The sequence below is a fragment of the Nannospalax galili genome, unplaced genomic scaffold (genome assembly GCF_000622305.1).
Source record: "Nannospalax galili isolate Female #2095 unplaced genomic scaffold, S.galili_v1.0 scaffold440, whole genome shotgun sequence".
In the NCBI taxonomy this organism is placed as follows: Eukaryota; Metazoa; Chordata; class Mammalia; order Rodentia; family Spalacidae; genus Nannospalax; species Nannospalax galili.
Window position 1 is genome coordinate 1,564,236 of NW_008347189.1, and position 5,693 is coordinate 1,569,928.

At 40.1% G+C, this 5,693-nt stretch overlaps 1 pseudogene; it reads left to right on the forward strand.

The window, feature by feature from the left end:
* The first annotated feature begins 3,462 nt into the window (after nucleotides 1-3,462).
* LOC103742619 lies at nucleotides 3,463-4,048 on the forward strand (annotated as a pseudogene).
* The last annotated feature ends 1,645 nt before the right edge of the window (nucleotides 4,049-5,693 follow it).

Sequence of the window (5,693 nt, forward strand, 5' to 3'; positions counted from 1 at the left end):
GCTGTGTGTGGTACTAGTTAAGTGACCACCAGAAGAGCTAATGACTCAAACTGAGAAGTGTGATATATTCTCCTCGAGCAATCTTTGATTGTGGGAAATTGAAAGTGGAAAGGAGAAAGCAAATACCTCTCCCTTTCTTCCTTCCCATGGATTATTCCAACCACAGAACCACATAGCTTATCTGAAGTCCTATATGGGCATGCAGACACTTCTGCCAAGTGACCATGTTTTTGACAGCTTATTTGGAAGCAGCCCCCAGCAGGGTGACAGGTCATTTTGCATGGCTTTCCATCCCTCTTTGCTTCATTTTTCTTTTTCTCATGTTGGCTGCTTTGTGCTTTGATATATTCTCTCTCTCTCTCTCTCTCTCTCTCTCTCTCATCTATCTATCTAACTATCTATCTGTCTATCTATCTATCTATCTATATATCTATGTATGTATATATCTATCTATCTCTATCTATCTATCTATCTATCTATCTATCTATCAATCATCTATCTATCACCTATCTATCTATCTATCTATCTATCTATCTATCTATCTATCATCTATCTATCATCTATCTATATATATCATCTATCTATTTATCATCTAGTTATCTTAATGAAAGCATCGGCACTTAATCCTTCATTTAAACGCTTTGCTCCAGAAAAGCTCATATGGTTTAGGTATGTGCCACCCCAAAGGCTTATGTGTTGAAGGCTTTGTCTCTGGGTTACTGGCACTATCAAGGAAATTGATCATGAGGGCACAACTTCATCAGTGGGTTAATTCATTCATGAGTTCATAGCTGAATGGGCTACTAGAGGGAGTTCTTTGGAGGAGGTAGGTGACTTGGGAGAGAAGCATACCTTTGAAGGATATATTTTGTTTCTGGACCTTTCCATCGGCTTTCTTTCTGCTTCCTGACTGCCATGAACTAAGCAGCATTGCTCTGCCATGCCCCCTTGACACTATGTTTATTTCACCTCACCACAGGTCTGTAGATATGGGGCCATATGACCACAGTATGAAACTGAGCCAAAGTGAATCTTTTCTCCTTTTAAATTCTTTTTCTCAGGCAGTTGTCACAGCAGTGAAGATCTGGGGGTCAGTGAGATGGCTAAGTAGTGTTGACACAAAGGCATAACTCTCACCTCAAAGGGGATAAGAGAGAGTTTATTCTTTAGCCAAATATGAGTGACCATTCAGGTTACCCCAAATTCCATGTTCCAGTGTGGAAGCAGTTTTATGGTTTTATGGGGGGTTTTATAGTAACAGAACAAAGAAAAGTCATAAATCAAGACACTTTTCAAATACATTGGCAGATACATTCAGTAGGCAGGTCACAGCAAAGCAGGGTGGGGGGGTTCTCTATAGGTCTCAGATGCTGTCTGATAATATTCTTAGCTTTTTGATTGGTAGGACCTAGTGGTCTGCTAAGTTAATACATTCCAGAAGGTTTTTAGTCTGTTAGTCACGGGATGTTAGGTCAGAAACAAAGGTGGGCAAAGAGTGGCTATTTAGTGGGCGAAAGATGGCCCAAGATAAATGGCAATTAGGCTCTGAATCTACAACATTTCACAATGACTGAAATTCTAATCAGTTGATCCACCTTGCAGAAGAAAGTCCAGTTTGAAGAGGCAAGATTTTTCTGGGAATGTCTATTCATAGTAAGAAAAGGTTCCTGAAGCCAAGCCTGAAGACCAAAGTTTGATCTTTGGAACCCATGTGGTAGAAGGAGAGAAACAAGTTGTCTTCTGACCGCCACATGTTCCACACTGTACACATGTACACACATAAACACGCATAATACCAAATAAATAAATGTAAACTTTTTTTTTTTTTAACCAAAGAAAATCTGAGTAATATAGAACCAAAGCTAAGATCTTGACCTAAACTACCATGTGAAGGCAAAAGTGAGAAAAATGGTGGTTAGGATGATGTCAACCAATGCCTATACTGGCTGCCAACTTGCATCAAACAAAATATTGTTTTGAAATTAATTCAAAGCATAGTAATAGTAATGACAGTGAATAGTTAATATTCAGTACAACTTGAGAACTTTGTAATATTGTTATTTAAAAATATTTTATTTATTATTTTTATTTTATGTGTATGAGCGTATTGCCTGCATGTATGTGAGTGTATCCGTGTCGTGCAATGCTGCAGAGGTCAGAAGAGGGCTTCGGATTCCCCTGGAAATGAAGTTAAGGACAGTTAGTAGCCACCATGTGGGTGTTGGGAATCGAACCTGGGTCCTCTGCAAGAGCAGTCAGTGCTCTTAACTGCTGAGCCATCTCTCCAGCCCCTATTGTGTCATTTTAAAGTAGAAAAGAACATAATGCTTTAAAGATTTGATAATTTGGCCAAGAAGAATACATAGAAAGTAAGTGGAGACAGAATGTAAACTGATATTTATGATGCTATGTTTTTGTGTATGTGTGTACATGTGCATTCAGTAATGTGTCTGTGTGTATATATGTGCCTGTAGAGGCCAGAGGATAACCTTGAGTGTAATTCCTCTGGAGCTGTCCACCTTTTTTGAGACAGGGTTTCTCAATTGTTCTTGAACTTGCCGATTAGATAGGGGGGCTAGCCAATGAGCCCTGAGCATTCATCTACCTTTGCCTCCCCAACAGTACATTTTGCAACACTTGGGGTTAAGACTTCAACATAGGATTTGGGGTAGGGAGGCACAATTTAGCCTATATAAAATTGCGTTCTGATTTCCCTTCAGAGTATATAAAATCTTTCACCTTTTACATTGACCTCAACTTTTTTTAAGTTGAGAAAATTCTTTTAAAATCTTACTTTATGGAATCATTTTAATCAAGAATAGATTAAATAAGGCCCAGTGAGGTAGTACAACCCTTTAATCCCAGCACTTAGGAGATGGAGGCAGGTGGATCACATAGAGTTCCAGGCCAGCTGTGGCTACGGGAGACCGTGTCTCAAACAAACAAGCAAGCAAATAAACAAACAAAAAAACCCACCAAAGCCCCAAAAAGGTAGATTAAACTTTATTAAATGTTTTCTACGCCCATTCTGCAAAATCATAGTTTTTGTTTTTTCACTTAATATGTGAGGTATATTGATAGATTTCCAAACATTATAGTACTCTAGGATAACTCTAACTTAGAAATTATATATTCTCCCCTTTAGTAAATGTTCAGATTCAATTAGCTAAAATTTTGTTCAATTTTTGATCTGTTATGTATACTGCTGGTCTGTAATTTTTTTATGATTTTGATGTTGGAAGCAGGATAATACTGGTCTCCTATTAAAGCTTGGAAATATTCCGGCTTTTCTAATTTTCTAGAAAGTATTTCTTATGCAGGATTAGCACTATTTCTTGGTAGAGTTCCCTAACGAAATCATTTGGGCCAGAAGTTTTCTTGGAAGAGTGGCAGCGGGGTGGGTCTCCCAGCTCGGCATCAGGGTGAACTGTTCCTATATCACCAGCTCAGAAAACCAGCAGGATGTCTACCAATAAGGGCAAGAGCCAGAGCGCCCTGGTCCTTCACAAGGTCATCATAGTGGGCAGTGGAGGAGTTGCAAGTCAGCCCTGACACTTCAGTTCATTCACGACGAGTTGAACCCACCAAAGCTGACAGTTACAGAAAGAAAGTGGTCCTGGATGGAGAAGAGGTGCAGATAGGCCTTCTGGACACGTCTGGCCAGGACTATGCGCACTCGAGACAATTGCTTTTGGAATGGAGAAGGTTTCCCTTTGGTGTTCTCCATCGCATAGGAGGGGTCCTTCTCTGCCATGGCTGGGTTCAGGGAACAGACACTTGTGTCAAGGCCGAGGAAGACAGAATTCCACTGCTGGTTGTGGGCAAGTCTGACCTGGAGGAGCGCAGCCAGGTGCCTGTGCATGAGGCTGGGAGCAAAGCCGAGGAGAAGGGTGTGTAGAATGTGGAGAACTCAGGGAAAACATTCACCAACGTGGACAAGGTGTTCGATGACCTAGGGATGGAAATCCTAGCCAAGATGTGAGAGCAGAAAGACAAGAGGAGAAGAGTTTCATGAGCAAGAGTTTTAGAGTGGTGCTGCTTGTTGTGAAAGGCGGGGGTGAGGAGAGTCTCTTCCCTCCTTCCCTCAGTCCTTCTGTCCCTCTGTCCCTCCCTCCCTCTTTCCCTCTCTCTTCCTCTCCTTCTTTCTCTCCCTCCTTTCCTCCTCCCAGCAGGCAGCCTAATTCTAGGAAAATTATGCAGGAGATACGAAACAGTCATGTAGTGATTACAAAGAGAAGACTATACTGTCACTGCATCTTAGTCCCCCTAGTTTAAGAACATTGCCTCCCATCTTTTGTTTAGAAATTAAAATGGCTCTTTTTAAAATCCAGACATGGTAGTACATACCTGTAATTCCAGCACTTGGGAGACTGAGGACTGAGGATAGCCTTGAGTTCAAGGCCAGCCTGGGCTAACTAGCAAGACCCCTCATCTCCGTAAGAAAAGGAATAAATTTTTTATTAGGTTTTAGAGGAGGGCTTGGGGTAATCCCCCCATCTCAATCTTTAGCAGCTCAGAGGTCACAGAAGATCCACTAAACTCTAAATAACACTGAAAAAATGACAGGTGGGTTTTTCTTTCTTTTTTTTTAAAGATAAGGTTCTGTGGCTTTGAGGCACAATTAGAAAAATGAACTTGTTTGGTCAGATAGACCCTAAAAAAAGCAGTGGCTTCTTTTCTCCTTGGCTTCCTTCTTTACTGAGGGAACTTCCTTTTGGGAAGACACTGGTTCTTCTAGTAAGCATGCTGTCTTCATGTCCCCTGGCTAGGTGCTCTCCCATACCAGCCACTTCACTAGGTCCCTCTCCACTTGGTCAACAGAGGTCCAACAGGCCTCTTCTTTTTCTCTTTCTTCTGAAAAATGCCGCAAGTTCAAACTGTGCGACAGAACCATGAAGCCAGAGCCAGTGTCTGTCTGCTCAAGAACTGCCTGGGGACTCTCAATTTCATTAGAAGTGGAGAAAGACGAGGAAGGCCATTGCCTGTCGCCTAGTGCAGCTGCTGGTTCTGATGTGTCTCTGATGGACCAGTCATGAAGTCAGAAAAAGCTGCGTGGAGAGCCTGCCTTCACCCTCCCTTCGGCCCTGCAGAGTCTTGTCACCTGAACGGGACCCAGACAGAAGCCAGCCACTGAGTAGTTTCCCCTCCTTTTTCTTTTGTCTTTTATTTATTTATTTATTTATTTATTTATTTATTTATTTATTTAATTTATTTATTTAATTTTCATTATTGTTTTACTTCATGATTTCAAAATACAATTAAACATTATATGAATATCTTCTGAAAACTGTGTAAAAAAAATCAATGCTACATTTTTAAATGAAAATTTGTTTTTCTAAAAAACTGTCAAAATATGAAATACAGCCTATGATAAAAGAAATGCTCAAATATTTAGGAATAAAGAACAATTGGTAATATTGTATTATGATATTCTATAAATAACTGCATTAGAATGTGTATACATTAGAATGTATAGACAGATATGCTTTGTCCAGAATGTATTTTACAAGTTGCATGTCTTAGATAAAGGAAACACTTCTTCATTTAAAATCTGTACATGTAAAGATTTTTTTCTTCTTCTTCTTTGGTTTATTTATTATTATTTTTTTTTATGGGGCTTTTGGCTACTCTAACATTTCCCCCTCTGAAGAGGTAACCCTAAAGTCTTTTAAGGCTTAGATAAGGGCTTCCAA